The 20,843-nt window shown below is 44.1% G+C and overlaps 1 protein-coding gene across 5 annotated transcripts in view; it reads right to left on the bottom strand.

Annotated features, from left to right (window-relative positions):
- Positions 1-20,843, bottom strand: part of rerea (arginine-glutamic acid dipeptide (RE) repeats a) — a 127,782-nt gene that overhangs the window by 76,899 nt on the left and 30,040 nt on the right. For 2 of the 5 annotated variants that reach the window (XM_005732871.1, XM_005732875.1), the window contains exon 1: positions 12,792-13,294. The exons of 2 other annotated variants lie outside the window; for them this stretch is intronic. The gene's annotated coding sequence lies outside the window, so the exon portion shown is untranslated. Of the gene's footprint in view, positions 1-12,791; positions 13,295-20,303; positions 20,385-20,843 lie in introns of those variants that run through there. One more of the 5 variants, XM_005732872.1, reaches the window with a different exon arrangement.

The following is a 20,843-nucleotide window of genomic DNA, read 5'->3' as shown; positions in this document are numbered from 1 at the left end:
GTGCCCTAATAGAAATTATGCCCAAAGGTAAAGATGGGGTCAGCAAGGTATAAATACACACTAGGGACACATTTCAGAATGTTTGTAGTGGAAAATGTGTGTTTCTTCAAACATTTATCTCTGTAAAACAGAACAGAGCTCTAGCAGAGGGGAAAATGAGTTACATGAGTTTATCAAACAGATGTATACAGTAAAAAGAATTACTGGGAAAGCAAAAAACGAAATAAATAAATAAACAGAGATTCTGTGAACTGCTGAAAGGACTCTCAAAATTTTAATATTTGTGCACTCAATCATGTAGCACTTCCTCTGATATTCAGGAATCAAATATCCCCACTCTTCCTCCCGAATTCTGCCCATCAGCTTAACGATCCTATCCATCAGTTCAACTCCAACTGGTAGTCTAAATGAGCGTGAGAGGGGAGGAAATGTATTCATACGGCTGCCCTACATCCTCCAGCTACTCTAATCATTATGCCACACAGAGTGACGTGCCAACACTGAGGAAAAACTAACATAAATAGATAAGAGTGACAGATAAGACAGCTCTGAGGTTTCAAACTGACAGCACAGGCCAAAGGGGGGGGCACTGAAGGATGTCTTAAAGAATAGCTCCCCAAAACAAAGCCATTAGGTCAGTACACAAAACCATTTTTCCGCCTAAATTATTTAGCTGTGTGGTGGCAAACTGCTCCATCCTGGAGCAGATGGCTGAGGATGGGGGGTGGGGGTGGGGTAGTGGAGGACAATCCTTCCTTTCAGTGTCTTATAATGATCGGAGCCAAAAAAAACACCTCCACCTCGAGATACCACAGGATGGTATTACCTCTAATTAGGCAGGGCTATTATTTTATATGCAAACACCTCTCCTCCAACCACCAACTGCCGCCGCAACACCAACACTTGACTGATTGCCATTACAAACCAAATAAAACGCAGCATTCATCTCTTTAAAAATAGAACTCGCTTTTGTTTGCATCCTACATGCTAATTTGAGCTTCCTCGGAGCCAAAGCCATAACTCATGCAGCCAGTCGACGTATAAGCGCCGCAAATACGCACCGTCAGGAAGGCTTCCTAGGTTAGAAATGTGTTTGTTTAAGAAAAAGATTTAGAAAGCAGTCGACGGGGGGTACAATATTCAGTGTGGCATTCAACCTTGTCATCCACCATCTCAGTCATGCAAGCCAGTGATCTTAGGCGGAGGGGAAAGCACCCTCTGTACTGTGCATGAGAATAATATGAATGATGAATCTGTGAAGCCTCCACAGAGCTAACCACACTTTTTTAAACTAAACCCACAGATGGGGCAGTGTTGTTAACATTGCCTTTTTTTGGATGAGTCTCCCTCATCCAAAAAAAAAGGAGGGAAAAAAAAGGCATGAGTGGGGGGGGGGAGTGGCTAGGAGTGATGAAAACAGTGCTGGAACAAGTAGGATCTGAGCTCAGAGCTCATAAAACATGCAGTGGCTGCGACTGGGCCTCTTGCAGTAGTGGCATTTTAGTGCACCCTGCCACACACAGGTAGCCTACAAATACACACAATTAATTTTAAAGAGCATGGAGGAGTCAGACCTGCATGGTTTACTACTTGGAACACAAGCAAATGCTCAGGTCTTCCCCTAAATTAAGGCATCAGCTACAGAAGGCAACTATTTTCCAAGATTATTAACAGCAGGGGCCTGGAACAATGGGCCTCTGGGAAAATTTAAGAATAGAAGCTAGGCATTAGTCGGTGTACAGTAGTGATCCAGAGATTAACTCTGCCTGTTCATGTGTGAAATGAAGACTTGATCCCCAACTGATAGTGTGCTATGCCTCCAGCCAACACAAGCTGAATATTTTTCAGCCCCACATCCCAATACATAATAATTGCAATACATTGGATTACGCATGGCATCCTCCACAGTGCAACAACGATGACGCATTAAAAATACCAGCCAACACCAGAAATCTCAGGCAGGCTATGGTCCCGCTATTTTTTCCCCTTTCTTTCCTCTAAACCAAAGGTGAACAGAGCTGGCTGTGTGTGTGTGAGTTGATGCGAATAATCCTCAAATATTCCAGGAATGTTAATGTTAGGCTTTGACCATGGCAGCCTTGCAGACTTCTCCTCTTGTCGCCGGGCCATTGATGACATTAAAAACACTACCTGCCTGTGCCAAGAGCATAAAATTTAAGAACAGCTTGCCTTCTTAATATTCAATAAAATAATACCAGGGGAAGAAATAATAATGTGCACTGCACTAAATTACCCCAGTGCTATGAGACACAATTGTTACCTAATCCCATGCTTGCATTCTGTTTAAATACAGCATATGCTCTGTTCATGCATAGGAAAACGGTCTTAAACACGTCTGCCATTGCCGTCGCTTTGGTGAAAATCTAGGGAGGGCAGGTTTGTGCAGCTACACGCTTGTTAAAATAGCTTCCCACTGCATCTGCGAGCTTATAAAAAGCCACTGAGAGCATTTTCACTACAGTGCTGCATTCATCTGTGTGTATACACACGTGTCAATCTGAAATGTGTAGGCCATTGACACGCACCACGTAGATATATAAACAAAAAATTGCTGCTGCTGCTCCCGAGCAACTGTATTTGCAGTTCGGGTCAGACTATGTGCTCAGCCAGTTTAATGGTTGGAGTGTAATGTGCCTTGACCTTCTATCTTTCTTTCAGCAGCTCCTTACATATATTGCTGTCTCTCCTCATATATCACTGGGGCAAATAGCATCCTTCACCCTGCTCCCTGCTGTCCCCTCCTTAAAAGGCTGAGGGGACATCTTTGCCTGCTGTACTCAATTGACAGCCCTGGCAGCTTCTTCACTGAGCACGAGGGGAGGGGGGGAATAAGGCTCGTCGAGGGGAAATGCTGCAATGAATAATTATGTTTCATAACGTGCCCCCTCCCTCCTTTGTTAGCATCAAACAATAATTAATGGGGAACAGGGTGGGGAGGAGGGAGGGGAGGCAAGTAAGAGTCTGCTTTTTGCTTTCCACAACAAGAGGGTCAATATGCCCTTCAACCCTTTCTCTCTGCTCACTGTCAACACGGGAGATGCCTCATCCCTCTAAAAACATGCTCTTAGCTTATTTATGATCCCAGTTGCTCTGTTGGAGAAAAGGCAGTATTCCTGCTACACTCAGCGAAAACCGGCCGGATCGCTTTACACAGCAGTTCACTGCTTCCATCTCTACACCTCTCTCTCAGCAAGCCAACCCAACGATTCAATAATGAATATGAAATGCCTCCTGATTGATGTCTACGGGAGTTGGAGGAGCTGAAAATATGGGGCTATCGGACATGGGCTCGACTTGATTACGTTTTTGTTTTAAGTTAAAAAAAAATCTCTGATCAGCAGTGGCAAAGCCAGTCCTGATCGAATTAGCGCCGCACTAAGAGCTCCATTGATCTTGGCGCTCATCTGTGCATATGAGGCCCGGAAAGGCAGCTGGTAATCCAATAGCAGCAATGGGAAGTGCTTCAAGGACTCTGCTGTGTTTACCCACCTATTTCCTACGTAGAGAGGCAAGATGTTAGTGCACGCCACTCACTGGGCTGATTGGAAGCCTCGGGGCCTTGGGAACGCCAGTGAAATGAATAAGAGCCGCAGTGTGACCAAAAGCAAGGTACTTGAAAGCTCAAAGTAATTGCTTTCACCACAGCTATCACGTAATGAGTAAACAGGATGAATCAAGCAGAGCGTAGATCAGTGTTTAAATGAGCTGTGCAGTAACATTCAAGTCCTAATAGAGGCTTCACTTCATAATCCTGGCCAAACCTCTAAAGCCAAGACTGATGTCAATTGAAAGGTTCTTTTTCACAAGAGATTTAAAGTGTAAAGTCAGGAGAATCGATGCTGGGAAATCTGTCTTTACACTGCGATAACTTCATTGCATTCGGCGCCGATGCAAACCTTTGCAATCAATTTTGCATGACGTGAATGACATCGAACAAGAACCCACAGGGCAGTGATCATGTGAAATGAAACAGAGCAAATCTGAGGCAGTAAAGGGCAAAACATGCAGCTGTTTCTGTTTTGGAAGTAGTTCAAGTGTGGTGCACCTGGACAGCGTTCCTGTTGTGCATTAAAGATTGCGGCGCTGCTGCCACAACAATGACGTTTCTCACACACATGCACACACACATGTAATCCATCAAGGATTCATGAGTGAATGCTCAATAGCAGACCGAGTGCATTTCTCTCCTTCATATCACTGCAGCAAGAAAAGAGTGAGAACTCTTCATCAGCCCACAGGCGCACCACAAACACACACTACTCTCATACCACACTAATAACCTTGGGCTGTCTACCAATGGCATGACTTTATGGAACAGTATGGGCTCTAAATAGAAGCTCAATTTCTCACCGGCAGTCTGTAACAGCTCTATTTCAGCCACCCTGTCATTAAATATTTATCTTAGCAGAGTGGCAGATACCAAGGTGATATAACCATTTAAAAATCCAAATCTAGGCCTTTTTTTCTGCCCCTCGCACTCTCACTCACTCCTCCACTGCCACAACAAAGACCTATTTTTAAAAGGATTATCTACAAGTGTTCCTTTAATCAGTGCACGGCAGAATTGTAGAAATCCCTCAACAACAGTCCCAGAGGAATACCTTTCTCTGAAGCCCTATCAGGAAGAGGATCTCCTTCACCGACAGCAGGCTGTGAGTGAGTGGGAGTGAGTGTGTGTTTGAGGATGAAAAGATGTGCTGCTACCTTGCTATGATGTCCTCTCTAACAATCTCAGAACAAAGGCCTCCATTTTGAAGTGGAGTTATGATGGCATGGGGCTTTTAAGGTCTTCTGTTGCTGTGTGTCCTATTGCTTTCTATCCTCTTTGTTAGCCTGCTGTTTGTTATACTTGCGAGATCAGCCACTGTTGTGGGTGGCTGGGCATACTACAGCAACCGGTGTAGGGCCCGAGTGCCAAAGCCGACAGTCTGTGGGAGGGATTGTGGGCGTTATAGATCACTGGGAGACAGATGTCCAGTCTTGCCCCTGTGCTGACACAAACACTAACCCCAAAAAGCTGTGTGTTTGCAAACTGGACTGTTTCCTGATGGGTCTTAAGTTCAACTTTATCAGACTTTATCAAGGCAGCATTGCACTGCTTTGCTATTTATAAAACATGCACTCAAGAGATAAACGTAGGAGAGTCAAATCAGTGATATTAACAATGAAAAAAATCTGGTTTGTGTTATTACATGAATCTATTTTTCCCCCTTTATAAGATAAAGGTAGCTAATCATCTCCAGTACACCCACATACAAAAACCGATGAGCTTGTTAAATTTACTTTATTTTCAAGTAACTGCAAAGTGGGATGACCCTTGGGTGTTAACTTTTAACAGCAACCACAATAAGCACATACCCACTTAAATCACCTGGATAAATACATAAAACCTGTTAGTCTGCAGTAGCCTGTAGTTTCCCAATAATATTGCACCATCCCAGTGGCTGTGTTGCGTGAATTCCTTGTTTCAAGAAGAAGTCCTTAATGACGTTAGCTAAAGCGGTATACATGCTCTGTTATAATGAGTTGTTTGTCTATTCCCTCTAGATCGTGAAGCTGTGACACCACGAGTGCAGTGGGCTGCTGGGTATTTTTCATTTAAGACTAGACTGAAGACTGAAAATTAGTTCCCATTTAAATGTCAGAAATTTTCATTTTAAAATGTAACTGACTGCACTGTCGCATTACTTCAAACAATAGATGCCATTTAACTCTTTAGGGTTACTGTTAGTTGGCTTTACGCTTAAAAGTCAGCTAACAGTAACCCTCGAAGCGCTTGAAGCAGTTTCTGTCTTTTCTGGTTTCTGTCGATTTCTGGTTTGCTTACAGAACAAATGACTGGGTGTGCATTAAAAGCTGGTGAGCGTGGTCTCTGCCTATGCAGGTACACTTGGAAAAACCCGGAAACTAGTCTAACAATGATCAAACCATGTCTTTACTGACATATACTGAAATGTAAAAATCAGCCTTATTAAGAGTACAGGGGATGTTGGCAAAAGTCATATTTATAGGGGAAAGAATTCAAGTAGCTTTACATAGAAATTTTAAAAAGAAAGTAGAACAATTAAAATCCCACATGCTCAAAAAATGCTCAGTTTGCCTTTTCAAAATGTTATGGCTGTAGCGGTGTATTCAACAATGTATTTATTGGGCTTGCATTGTTTCCAATTTTTGGATTTGGATATTCTCTGCTTTTGTTTTTAAGATGCAGACATGTATAAGAGCTTGAGTATACAAGCTGAGACTTTTCTTTATGTGATCACTTTACACATATATTAAAAATCACAGCACAGTCATTATTCTTACTGTGCATAATTTGGCTGTGATTACAATATCAGGCAGAGCAACACTTAACGCCCAATCCCCACTCCCCCTTCCCTAACAAAGTTTGGAAGCCTAAAAACATGGATGTTCAGGACAGATTTAGTCGAAGTCTACGCATCTACAGTCTGATAAACATTACAAGCTGTCTTCTGCTGGAAAACAAGCAGCCTGATTTTGTGAGCAAAAATGACAGCAGGTGTGAGCATACGAAGAAATGCGAGTTTGGATAAAAGCATAAGCATTTAATGAATACAGTGAAAGCCTCTGGAGAACAGATGACTGGCAGGGCACTGGCAAGACAAGTATCATTGTCTCTGACAAACGCAATGAGATTCTCTGCCGCACTAAAAGTGTCATGCTCCAATAAGCAGAATCAAACCCTTTGAGCATCTGCTGTCTTTAACTCGGCCTCTCTTTGTTTTATTGTGCACTGTCACAGTTAATGATTTCCTCCAGATCTCCATTTTCCACATGCGATTTACATGTTTGAAATGCTCAGTTGAGCAGATGCAGGTTTGTGAAACAACCATTACTGCCAAGCGGAATCCTATGAGCGTTTGGGTAGAGCTTAGAAATTTCATTTCAAAAGCTAGGTTGATCAAGAGAAAACAGACAAGGTATCAGCATATTGCCTTTCAGTTTCTTCTTGTTTACATATCTGAGTTGTGCAGTCATCCCTTCCAGAGAGAATCGTGGCCAGCAAAAACAATTACACTACCCCCGCCCAAGCAAAAGCCTCTCACTGGCTGCCTCGACTCAGCCCGACAATCGTGCCCATTAGATCTTTCTGTGAATTAACGCTAGTTAACTTAAATCACTGACAGACATCAAGAATAGTCATTAGCCTGTCTTTTAAAAAAAGAGAGAATGATTTGCTGGTTCAGAGAGATCATCTCCTTACACGCAGCCTGGGGCAGCCCTCACTGTCTAGCTCATTATTTTTGTAAGAACAAGGCCACTGATGAATCCTGTTGGATTAAATGTAAGGTGTTCCTGTTATGACCTGGCTTATACACACGCACACAACAGCAGCCTGCATAAAGCTGGCTCCTTTTACAGACAAAAGAAAATTAAGTTACTCGCCAACGCCGCGAATATACAGATAATTCTCCTTCGGCTGAGCTGCAAAATCAAAGTGAGATTTCTGGAGTACATCACTCCCACACAGCTGCACACTCGGCTCTGAGAAAAGCTGTCAAATGTTGGGCTTTTTGTGGATATTAGCTGAGCTGACAAGTGCCAATGATACACTGTGAGTGATAAAGACATTCATTCCTGCTCAGAGTTTTTCCAGATGTGATAGTCTGCAATGCTCCAGCGCTTCATTTACAGGACAGGAAAAAAGAAAAGAGTCTGTTGCTGTGCGCCCCCCCCCCATTTACGTTGCCACGGTGACAAATGAAAAGCAGAATCACCCACACAACTAATCAAATGAGTGAGTGACAACAAGTCAATATTTTCTCATTGTGTGGACAAGCAATATATCTGCACAGTAACAGCCTGTGCTGCAAGGCTTGAAGGCTTAGGCAATGCTAGACTCGGAGCATTATGAGGATAATGTGCCAATAATCTGGCTCGGTGCGGCTGTTAAGACCAGCGCCAATAAAAAGACATGGTATCAATAGAGAACCACTACCAAGTACGGACTGAATTACCAGTGCAACAAACATAGTCTAGACTCATACTTAAAACAAGAACGGAGCATCATGTAATGGCTACAAGTCAACAAAGACAAAAGACGGAATTGGACATTGATCTGTGGAGGTTTAAGAATAAACAAGACATCCTCAGAGTAACCCTGAACAGTATGCAAACACACCGTACTCAGATGTGAGAGGAAACAAGAATAAACGAACATTTAGTGCTCAGAGAATTAAGACTGTGTACATTTTACGTAAACTTCTTAGGGCTCTCTTGTCATTTTTAAAAGACATCTCCTTAGAAAAAGACAGCAACACACACACATAAATTAGCCTCCTTTTGATTGCATCCTCAACATAAAATGGAGTAAACATCATCTCTACAAGCTTGGTTAAACACGAGCAAGATCAATGGGCAAATTTATCAGCAAATATTACCATTCGCTGCCTGGCAAGTAATCATTAAGGAATGGCACTGATGCATTATTCATTGGCTAATGTATAATTCAGACTTAATAGCAGATTTATGCATAAATAAAGCCGTGATACATTTAAACACATTTAATGTTTACTCACTAAAATAGGATATGAATGCACAGCATTAACGCATCCCCACTGGTGTCATTTGATTAGCTGCTACTAATCCAGAGGATGCGGGGACATCAGGTGGCAATAGCACATGGATTTTATGAATACATGCTACTAATGCAAAACATCTCATCTAAAAAATAAATATAGAGTAGCTATCTGGGGGTAGGTGCCTAAAACAATGTTACACGGTATTACGTTCTGAAGTAAATAAGAACCGGGATTGGTCAATAAAGCCCAGGCGTGCTGTAATTTAGTATTCTGTCATGCAAAGACAGAATACAGAATAAAGACAGAAAAGCTGTCGCTTTATCTCCTTCAGACATCAGCGGTGATTAAAGCTCATATCATGATTGCGGAGATGTTCTTGTTGTAGTGTCCGAGCTGGTGTCAAAGGGACAGTCAACAGGGAGGACGAGGGAAATAGAGAGGACGCACAGGCTCCATCTGACTGTGTTCAGAGCAGGCAGCTCTGTGGGGACCGCCATTCCACTTTATGGCCATGCACTGAATTAACAAGGCCAGATGTCCCCCCACTTAACATGTGCGAAAAGTGCCCTCTGATGGGCTCAGCTGCTTTAAGGATGTACAGACATAGAGCTGGAGGAGGGAGGGTGGAAGGAAAGGAGATAGGGCCTATTTTCAATTATCCCAATTTCTCACTCATCGCTGGCTCCTGAGGTTTTTGTTAATTAAAGATATTGGCTTTTCCTCTGTGCACACAACAAATTAAAAGGAATTTTCTATGAACAATCAAAGCACCTCTCCAGTCCTTATTTGCTCTCCATTTCAGTAGTCACCCACCAGAGGGTACTGCCTCCTTAGCAGTTCCAGTACCACTGTTTCATGTGCACTGTGTCAATCCGCGGCTAATGTATTCTAATGAGTCACCGGTACACGGCTATCTGCAAGGACAATAGGTTGCGAAGTGGTGAAGCAAGCTCGATCCATTTAGAAATGAAACCTGTCTAAAAAACTCCACAAGTCCTGGAGAGATTTATCATCGCTCCTCAAAACCTCCAGTCTGCTTCTGTGCAGTGGGGGTGGTGGAAATGGTAGGAAAAGCTAGGACTTTCATTGATTTTCCACCTGGCTTTTCTTTAACAAGCCTGTGCTTGCTGCTCTGTATTGTCGAGGTCAAAAGTGGGAGAGTAACTGCAAGAAATGCCTTTAATGTGGCCTAAGATATACACAGTTGAGCCCACATTCAGAAAAAAACGGAGATGTAATTTACCTATGTTTAAGTGATAAGCATCTCACAACAGTTTGTTTTTCAGGGAGTCAAAGGCCACATGTGTTTTCATTCATGCAACCTATTATAATAACAACTGAATCGTTTTCTTTGTAATTACAAAGGAATACAGTTGAGTCATTCAGGCTATTACCCGAATGGAAAACATATCAAGACCCCAGCAGACTTTCTCATTAGAGAGAAAATGATAGGCCCGCCAACACTGCATCAATTACAACTCGCCTTTCTCTAATTCTTCATGCGTTACATCATAATGCTAAAAAACAACATACAGCAACCTCAAAGGTGTGTGGTTTTTTTTCCCTTTCTTTTTTAAAATTCTAGCAGCCAGCAACTGCCATCATCCTGACACCGAAGAGGGAGAAAAAAAAAGGGGGCAGGGACACAGCGTGGTGCAATCCCACTGAGGGCCATCATGCGAGCAGATTAAATAACATTTTTCCAATGCCCTGTCAAACATTCAGCCGCCTCTGAGCAACCAGACAGCCGTTACAGCCTCACTCTATGAAGCATCTCTCTCTCTGCATGGTCAGAAACAGCCTCTTTGATCTGGATATCGCCCCTCAGATTCCTCAGAGGTGACACTCATACACGCGCCCGTATGTGAGCTGAATGTTTACTAGCTCTCTGTACCTTGTCAGCAGTGAGGACTTGTGTTTGTAAAGTGCGGTGGGGTAGTGGGGGTGGCGGCGGCGGTGACTCATGCCGCTACTATGCTTCCCCTGGTTTACATGAATCAAACAACACAGTCTGCGGACTCGGATCAAATTCCACATCAGATTTCATTTCCCACAAACACTAGTATAAAGCACTGCAAATAGACATGATTGAAATGATACCGACATCAGTAAGGCGGTGTGTACATAATTAAGATTTAGGCTGCTATACTCTCATCTGATAACAGCCTGAGTGCTGTGAAATGCTCGGTGCTCTCTTTCCATACAAATCCCACACTGCAGAACAACTCAGGCTCCTGTGTACAACTCCATTAAGAGGTCTGACCACTTCCTCTTTCGCTCCGTCCACAAGTAGTGAAACTAAATGGATATCCTAACCTCTGGGGAAGTGAAGAGGACGCCGCTTTAAAATGTGTTCACAAAGGCCAACTATGCAAGTTTTCCCACATGAGAGTGCAGGCTGAGACTGTGATTGCATGGTACGCAGACGTATATAAGTTAGAAATGGGCCCATTAGTGGCATAAAGGACTAAACCCAACCCTGCTGAAATAATAAAATAATACATATGGTGGGCCATCTTAATGAATGGCATTGGTTTACGTTTTTAAAAAAGCTCAGGCTTATATTTCTGGCCTGTTTTAGTGGTGCAGTTAAGCTTAAAAGTAGTGAAATCAACTCAAAATCATCAACAGAGTGGCAGTAGGACCGGTCATCGACAAAATCAAATGATCAAAATCACAAATCGAGTCAAACACGGGAAACTAACAGACTGGCAAGCTGAGATTTACAAGTTAAAGGAACACTAGGAACAAGACACGCTGTTAAATTTTTAACCACACCTGCACCTTGTGCCTGATTCAGTGCCCCATATTCTCACTCACATGATTTTTTTAAAGCAGTTGTGCCATACATTAATCACAAATACGCTGTCGTCCCACTCAAGCAGATTAATCGCATCTGAATCATTAAGGTAGAGGTCACTTCCTAGCTACCAAGGTGACCAAAAAGAAAAAACAGGCACAGGAAGCTTGGTATGGTAGAGATTAACTCCTCGCAATTAGCAATGCAACTCTGAGTTTATGTGGTAGTTCAGCGCAAAAATCCAGCAGAAGGATTCCAGGAAGGGACTGTTTTTACACAGCGCAGAATGAAGGCAATCACCGCTTCACTCCCCCCCCCACCCCTCCTTGATTTGAATCTGTGTTTGTGCTTATGTGCCCAAGTACCCAGTGGATTCAGCCTCTGACACCCAGACTTACTACGACCAATTTACAGCGGTTTAAGTAACACCCCCCCCCTCCCTCTGCCATAACTCGAAAACAGTGGATAAGCTGCCTTTCAGACAAATAACTGTAGTCTGCTTTAAAATCCTAAGCTGCCACCTCCTGAACATACACACACATATCCCACCAGCCACCCCCCCCCCCCTTGCTCTTTTCAACCCCAGAGCCTCCCCCACCCCCACCCCCACAGTGAGAGCTGCATGTGCTCCAGCCAGAGTTCACAGCCTCTGGGGTGCTGAAGGGGGGGGGAATCAAGTTAATTTGGTGGGTCCTTCCATAGTTTGCAACTGGCAAGGCCGTTCTCACAGACAGTAAACTCCCCCATCTTTTAAAAAAACAAAACGCTCCACTTAGCCTCCATTATTACAGCTGGATTACCAATTTATGACATGACAAAGAGTGAAAATCCAACAGTCGAGCCTATAATGTTACACTAGGGGAAATCCCACTAGTCAGAATGTATGTACGACCAACTCACTGAGACTCATTTTGACATTTCTCCTGTAAAAATGCAACTTTTGTTTTTGGTCTTTCTTTTTTTTTTTAGTTGTTCCTCAAAGTTAATTGATTGCTAAAATGCTTGAGCACGAGGAACTTCCACATGTCTGATGTTTCCTTCCCTGGCAGCAAAAACTGCATTGCAAGCCCAGTTTCTGTTTACTTCATTTTTCACACTTAAAAAAAAAACCCATTAGCTGCTGAAACTACTGTTAGAGTGCCCGCAGGGTCACGGAGGTTGTGTTGTGGGGGTCTGCTACAGTCCACAGGAGATACAACTTTGCAGCTCAAAAACAGTTGAGTGGGGGTCACACTTCCTCCTCTGGGTATAAACAAAAATAAGGGCATTTCAGACTCAAACTGTGCGTGTGCCACTCGGCCTTTCGCCTTGCTAGTGCCCAAATCCAGTGTCTTTATCACACACATACACACACACAGCTCCCCCCCCCCCCTCCAACCACAACTCTCCGACAATTTTTTTTTTTTTTTTTGTATTCAACTACTCACCCGCCAGTCTGCTGATTCTTTGGGAGTCCCACAGACTGCTGCAAACAAGTTCAAAACGCGATCCTTGCCCAGGATGACCCACCGAACTTAAAAAGGCAAGCCAGCTGGACTTAATCCAAGACCCGGGACAAAAACGAGGCGAACACGGACACTTTTTCTTCTTCTTTTTTTGTATCCCCCCACTGAAAGAAGAAAACGCCACCCGCACGGAGGGACTCAGGCGAGCACTTGCTTCAACAAAAGACGGTTTCACTTTACTGATAGGCTGCTCACGTCCGGAATGAGCCCGATCAAAGGCACTACAGCGCTAGCGAGTCCCCCCTCGAAACTGCTCCTATTCCCTTTGGCCGTGTTGTTGTTGCTGTCGATGACAGTGTCCACAAGCAAAGTAACATAGCGCTTGTTTCGAGGGGTAGGAAACCAGCGAGTTCGCCGTTAACAGGCTCCGCTTCCTTTTTCCACACACACACACGCACACACACCACGATCTTGCTCTCTCTCTCTCTCTCTCCGTTTCGCGCACACACACACACACACACCACGCGCACGCTCTCTCCCCCTTTCTCTCTCTCTCTCCTCCTATGCACACACTCCACGCTCCCTCCGAGTCTGTAAACCTCCCCCCTTCCTCCTCTTCTCTTCCTCCCCTCCTCCTCCCCCTCTTCAGCTGTTCAACAGACGCATCCACATGGCTGACCTAGTCTTTCTTTATCCAGACACTAGTGAAGGAGAATTACGCCGACCACACTCAAAAAAAAGGCGGAAAAAAAAATCCGAGCGAAACAAAAACATGGACTGGATTCAAATAATCGTCATGGACAAAGATGGGGTGGGTTGGTGGGTGGTTGGGGGACGCCATTGGGGGCTGCTGATTGATGCCAGCGCCGTGGGGACACCGATGCGTGTGCGTGCGCGCGCATCAGGAAGCGAGGTGCAAGGCGGCCAAAGTAGCCCGACACGACCTTCATCATCATCATCACCAAGCGATCAATGACAACGCTTATGGGGAATGTGACTGAAACACTAAAGCGACACAATGAGAGCGTGCAGTAGCGCTGCCTCTGTAAATAATTGCTTAACAGCCCACATTTCCCGCGCCACGCGGCACTGACACGTTCCTTTTCTAAACGGTGACACAAATATATAAATAACTACACGCAACGCCATCCTTACGGTACAGGTCGCTGATTTCTATCTGAAAACATTAGTACGTGCACCCCCTCCCCACCCCTCCAGAATATACACCAGAGAGAGATGTGAGTGGATGCCGCTCGGGTTTGTAGGAGCTCATTTGCATTTTTGGATAATGAATTAATTAGTCACCCCACCCATTAAAAAGGCAGAAACAAGCAGGGATGATAATGTGACTAGTCCATTAGCCATAGTTCGTTTTTTTGCAGGGGGGGGGGTCTTTTTTATTTTTCTAATGGTAAACCTGTACATTTTTCCAAGGTCCCTGCGCTCATTTTGTTGAATTTCACGGTAAAAAAAAACAAACAAACAAAAAAAAAACGCACAACACTATTTAGTCCCGTCCCCCCCCTTTTTTTATTTAAATCTAAATGCTGCCATTAAGAGAAAAACCTGACGGCACACTAACACACCTGGGAAGAGCAGTGACACAAAGATGGACTGTGTTACCTTGTAAATTAATAGGATAATTTTCATTTCACCCAGTGAGTAGCTTGACACATTTTCATTGTCTTAAACATGATATTGGATCACTGTAAAAAAAAAAAAAAAATCCAATTAACTAAAGCAAATAGTGCATTGGGCTAGTTTTTTTGGCACAAACATGGGCAGCAGGAGAGACAGGCAGTGAGGATTGATAGAAATTGAGTTGAGGGGTGGTGTGCAGGGGGCTCTTCATTGTGCTACAAACCACGTTGGTCGTCTTCATTTCAATGGCAGCGGTGTGGTGGTGGGCTCTGCTGTGTAACAGAGTGCTGGTAAAAACCTTTTCCAGCTCCTGAGGCAACTGTCCTGACCCCCCGCCCCCACACCACTTAGAAACCCAATACCATGAGCAGCCACAGCTCCTCCCTCATCACAGTATGTATACATTTCACAGGATCAGTGTTTATGATATTTACACACAGTCTCCCTCCTTTCCCCGAGACGCACAAACACTCAGAGGGTCCAGAAGGATGGATGGGGAGATGGAAACGCACGTCTCCCTCGGTTTCTATCACACAATCAAAGCGTAAAAGATTTTTCAGTCTAGTGACTCAAAATGCCACCATTCCCAGCACAGCGCAAGGCTTAAGTTGGGCCCAAGACGGCAGTGAAGGGCGAGTGCAGCGAATCCACTCTGAAGGCAGTGCGAAGCAAAGCTGGATTGGCTGGCCCGGGCAGGCTCCCCTCCCCGGCAGATGAGATCCCATTATCAGGCGGACGAGAACTCCACCTCCAGGATTTCACAGCTCCTCTGTTTATCACATGGCTCTGTCAAGTTGGGCACCATTAACCGATAATGAAAGGAGACAACCGGTGCAGTTACAAGCAAAGCACTCCACATTCTACAGGCCTAAGCATGTATCTGGGAAGCTGACTGTGTCTATTCAATTCTGTTCAGCATTCAAACGGCCCATCACAATACCTTTTCCCCGAGCGCCCCTCTCTACAGCTATAGCGCCTTCGATCCCGACAGAGCAAAATCTGGTTGGTCTCTGTTTTTGAATTCGGAGGCAATGAAATTTAACAGAGCCGCTTTAAAAAGGGGGGAAAATGGCACTTTCCTATAACACTCCCTTCATAAAGACTATCAGAGGAGAAGAATTTCAGTAGAAGTTAAGAAAACCAGAAAAGGTGGATGATGACACACGCACACACAAAAGAGCACATTAAACCAAACACAAGCTATCATTTTGAAATACGTTTTCCCTCAACCACATCAAACACAATTAGTACAAGTGTTACTGAACAAAAAGACTGCCACTGAATCAAAGACCCACATGCCCCTCCCCGGTCTGTCTACTCCATTTATGGTTTATAGGACTCTGTAGCCACTTACCCTCATTAAAAATGAATACTTGACAAAAGCTGTGGCTGACACAAACTGTTTGCTTTAGCCTGATTTCTCTGTGCTGGAGGAGAAGAAAAAAACAAAACAAAAACAAGCCACTCAGGCAGCAAACGGAGAGCAGGGGAGACAGAGAGACAGACAGAAGAGGGGGAGAAAGTGCTCAGCAACACAAATAAGTCAGCCAGTAGCTGAAACAACAGAAAAAAGTGACATGGATGACTGAGCCAAGCCTGTGAGATAGTTGGCAAGCCTCAGAGGCCTTGGCCTCTTAAGCACTCATATCTAGTAACTTCATTTAATACATTCACCAGGGATGAGCAGACGAGTTGAAGGAGGGGGGGGGGAAAGGGATTTAGAGAAGAAAACAATACTTGTACACCAGGAAGAGGGTAAGGCTGTGGTGGTGCTGGTGGTGGGGGTGTGCTTCAGAGGCTCGACTTTAACACATGACTAAATCTCTACTGTGTAACAAGCTAACTTCCCCCGCTCCCAGCACATAATAAAAGGAGGCAAAATGGATGTGCTAGCTTGATCTTTGTAACTATTTTACCATTCTTAGGCAGGTATTATCTAAAGGAGCCTTTCTTCTTGTATTAGATATTCGAACAGTGCTCTTCCAGATGGGGGCTTTAAAGCAGTGACTGTCTCCACCACACGTACTATATCCATAAAGAACAAAGGCTCTGTGTGACTGCTGCTTCAAGTTACTGTTCCTCATACTGAGGCGAGTGCTGAAAGCCCCTCCCCTTTCTGAGCTGGCAAGCGAACCCAAAAGAAGGCTGACTTCAAATCATTCATTGCCCCTTTTAGCTTTCATAGATTCTGAAGAGAACACTTTACAAGTTGGGGGAATCCAAAGGGAAAACAGGGTCTTGCTCGACTAATTAAAGCACAGACTTTGCCTGGAGCGGTTTGAGAGAGGGGAGGAAGCAATAAAACAATCCTTTTCAATCTCCCAACAAAGTAACTCAAGGAAATTACTCAACTAAATATGGTTAACTATACGCTTGTGGATAGCAAGACTCAAGATTTTTAGAGGTTGTTGCTTTAGCTGAGGAGAATAGCACTCAACAGAGGATGTTTTCATTAGAGGAAAAAAACTGCAAAGGAAACGGAGGTTACGCATTGCTCTGAGTAAACTGCCTTATCAAGGTGACACAACTTACTGAAAAATCAAGTTGTCTGTTGGTTTTAGTCCAAACAGGCAGCTAGTAATTAAGCTGCTACCTAGTAGGCTTTATTTGCTGTCATTACCACAGCTGTAAAATGTGAGAGAAGCCAAGGAAAGGTATTTCACTTTAGGCAATCAGAGCAAGGTCTAGCCTTGCATAGCTATCTTGTTTACATAGCTATTCACAGTCACATTTGGCAGCCTTGCAACACTCTGAAAACCAAGACACTTGTTGGCTACATATGTCTAATCTCTTTGCCAAGCTACACAAGCTACTCAAGAGAGTGAAACTTGCTTGCAGCAGCCATTTGGTTAAAGTATTGCATATTTAAAAAATGAATGTAAGTAAACCTTACTCCAGATGGGGGTAGCTGCCACCTGGCAGATAAATTGATGAAATGGTGGTGGGAGACAGCACAGCATTTTTCTTTGTAAAAATACAGCACTAACTGATTGCTCATTTGCAGACTTTGATAAATGTGTGAGTAGAAAAAAACAGCTTTTAATAGAAGTGCGCCCTGTCTGAATTCACACAAAGAGCGCTCCGCAGCTTCCATTAGATCACAGCTTGCTGAAATGAAGACTTTTTTTTTTAAAGGGCCAAGGTAAGAGTAAATCGGGGTGTGAAACTATTACAAAATCAGATCATTCAAGTCTTTACATGGCTGTAAAATCTGATTCTAATACAGAGCCGATTCAACGCAGTCGCAAACAAACGCACGTGTGTAATACCTCAGATGCTACAGTCCCCGATTTTCCACAGACATTCTTCGAGCTCTCACATGGACTGTCTGTGTCTGATTCTCCAGGCAAAACAGGGCCTCATTCATCTGAATAAAAGAGCAGTTCAGCCTGCCGTGGCTGCACTGAGAACAGGCTCTGAGGAATGAGACTATATTTCCAAGAGGGCCACAGAGGGACAAGGGTGCAGGCAGGCAAGGCAAGGCAAGGCTGTGGTGCAAAAAAGAGGAAGTTTACATTTCAGGCAAATCCTTTTGTGTACAAAAACACGGCAAGATAAACAAACAGTACATGTGTCTGCTGCTCGGCTCGGAAGAACCTGTTCCTGAGTGGAGCTGTGATTAAACGTGATCGGCACGAGCAAATGAAGTCCGCTGTGGTCGTGAAAGCAAGAAATGGGGGGGTGGGGGTGATTACTGTGTGGTCTGAGGTAGCCAGCGACTGCTCCATTTCACACAGAGCACATGGCAGTCTCACCTCCATACACTGCCACCCTGTGGACAGTGACAAGAGGTACAGCTTCATGCTGCTTCTATGGAGGATCCTGGAGCGAGTGTGTGAGAGAGAGGAGGTGAGCCAGCGTTCATTATGAGTAAAACCAAACATTTACTCCACACGCTAATTCATGACATGTGTATGCTCAATATGGCACAATGGCCCTTTAATGCTGTATTTTTCCCTCCAGTGCCGACGCTTATTCAGAAATCAATTATTCTCCTCTGGTCACACTCGGCTTCTCTCAGTGTGTAAGCTAATGATTCAGCCATCTAGTTTACGGATACATAACGGTAACTAGAATAACCACATCCATTATAAGTCAGAGTAACAAGCATCTAAAGTCATTCAAGTTAATTTTTCACAGCTTTCCTTTTTTCCATTTGGCATGAATAATAGCAGAGAGAAGTAATCTCAAAGGCAAATGTACGGTCAGCATGTCAGCACTGGGTGCGGTGAGAAAAAGATGTGTTATTCAAAGAGACAGCACACAGTCAGGGTGTTGAGGCTGTGTTATGAGATTAGACTGTTTTTTGTGGAAGCGAACGGTTAAAATCAGTCTGTGTGCAGTCAGAGCAGACAGTTTGGAGATCAGTGCTGAGGTCAAGAGGAGCCACTTAGCTGTGCTTTGGCCTTCCAACCCCTACAGCGTTCAGAATCCACTGTTCCACAGAGGGAGTAGATAAAACGCTTGGCAGCAGACTTGCAACAAGAGATGGCTACATTTACTAATGTGCGGCGGATTTATTTAGTTCTTTTTAAAAGCTACAAAATGGAAATTAATGGGAATCGCTAGAAAGGTGGGAAGCTTTCTCATTAGAAAGGATATATATTAGCTTAGCCTCACTAATGCGGTTCCCCTATAGGCATTAAATCTTCGGTACAAACAAAGCAATAAGCAACCAAGACTAAAACCTATACCTCTCTCTCAATCACTGCTCAACCATGAAGGTCATCCTGCATTTTCCTCTTCCAGCTATTATCCCTGTGATTTCAGACTAGTGCTAAATGAGATGTACAATTGCGATGAGATGGGAACAAAAAGTGTCCTTTTTGTGCTAAAATCAGAAGATAACATGTTGCAAATCATTTGTGAATACATGACAGGGATATGAGATGCTAACCCAGTTGGAAAGACAGTTGATATTCAATGTTGAGCAAACTGGAAGCCTAAAATTGTAAGTTTCTTTATAGTGGGGAACAAACGGCGAGGAATAAACAGTGGTGGGCTTGTGCAGCTTTAGTTCAACGAGTCAGCTTGTACCAGAGCGGTGGATGGAGGGGAAATATAGATGGCTTGAGCGAGGGAGTGCAAGCTGTAGCTCTCTCTGTTCCTGCACACATCAGCAGCAGGAGGGCAGGGATGCGCGGAGGCCACAGCAAGCCAATTACCAAACTCATTAAGTAACCTGCTAGCTGGCTTTGAACTGCAGCTCCCTCCATCATATCACGACTGGATTCTCCACCGTTGTTGTGGACATCTCGCACCTCTTCTTCTTCTTCTTTCTTTCTTTTTGGTTGTTAAATAGCTCGAGAGTGAATCCAAAAAACTGACACAATAATTGCATTTTCACATGCGGTCACTGGAATTCAAATGAAAGAAATCACAGATGAAACTGCAATTTAAAAAAAAGAAAGAAAGACAGACTGGCAGCTTGAAGGTGTAAGTTTGGCAAAAAAGCAGCTGCAAACAAAGGAGACCTGCTTATACAGCAGGTAGAGGGAGAGGGGAGGGAAAAAAGCAAATAATGGATCAAAACACAAACACGAGAATTGATTGGCGTGAGCTAGCAACTGAGGGATGAATCAGCGCTGACAGGCTTGAGCCGTTCTCTCCGGGAGCACTGAACGCAAGAGTCAAAATGGCTGCAAACAGGGAGGAGGAGGAGGAGGTCAGTGCATGAAGATGATGATGGAGAGGTATCAGGCTGAGAGCACAAAGGCCAGGGAGAGAACATGATCAAGGTCCAGTGGGTGGGGTAGGAACAGAACATTTTTTGGGGGGGGGTGGGGGGTTAGAGCAGAGCAAAAAACACTGCACTCGCCAACGCTAGAGTGTCACAAAGCATTGTTGACTAACCTTGACTGCATTCACCTCCTAGCTCACTGCCACACTTCCTTTCAACAAGTATTGACACAACGACAGTCTGCAAGAGAAAAACTGGAAGGGGGTGGGGGAGGATAGACACACACACACACACAGAGAACAGGGGAAAAGTATGAATGAGGTGAAAATGGAACAAACGAGGTGATAGCAGATTGACAGTAGAGGTGTATGTGTAGGTGAAGATGGCTGCCATCTTTGCCGTCATGTTGAACATGCGGCGAATGTTGCCAGCGAAAGCCATGAAGCTGTACAACATGGTAATAATGACACTAATTATTTTGTACCGCACATTTTAAAACCAGCATTTACAAAGTGCTTTGCAGTACCATTCACATTTTCTATGTGGAGATTGTAAGCATTTGTTCTAAGCCAGTATTCATTTCCCTCTTCCCCAACAAACCACTCTGGATGCACACAGATCTAAGCACTTATGCCTGCATCACACACACACACACACACACACACACACACACACACACACACACACACACACACACACACACACACACACAC

This window comes from Pundamilia nyererei, unplaced genomic scaffold (genome assembly GCF_000239375.1).
Source record: "Pundamilia nyererei isolate P.nyererei 1_Seehausen unplaced genomic scaffold, PunNye1.0 scaffold00049, whole genome shotgun sequence".
In the NCBI taxonomy this organism is placed as follows: domain Eukaryota; kingdom Metazoa; phylum Chordata; class Actinopteri; order Cichliformes; family Cichlidae; genus Pundamilia; species Pundamilia nyererei.
The sequence above is the reverse complement of the archived record's forward strand: the minus strand, read 5'-3'. Positions and strand labels throughout refer to the sequence as shown.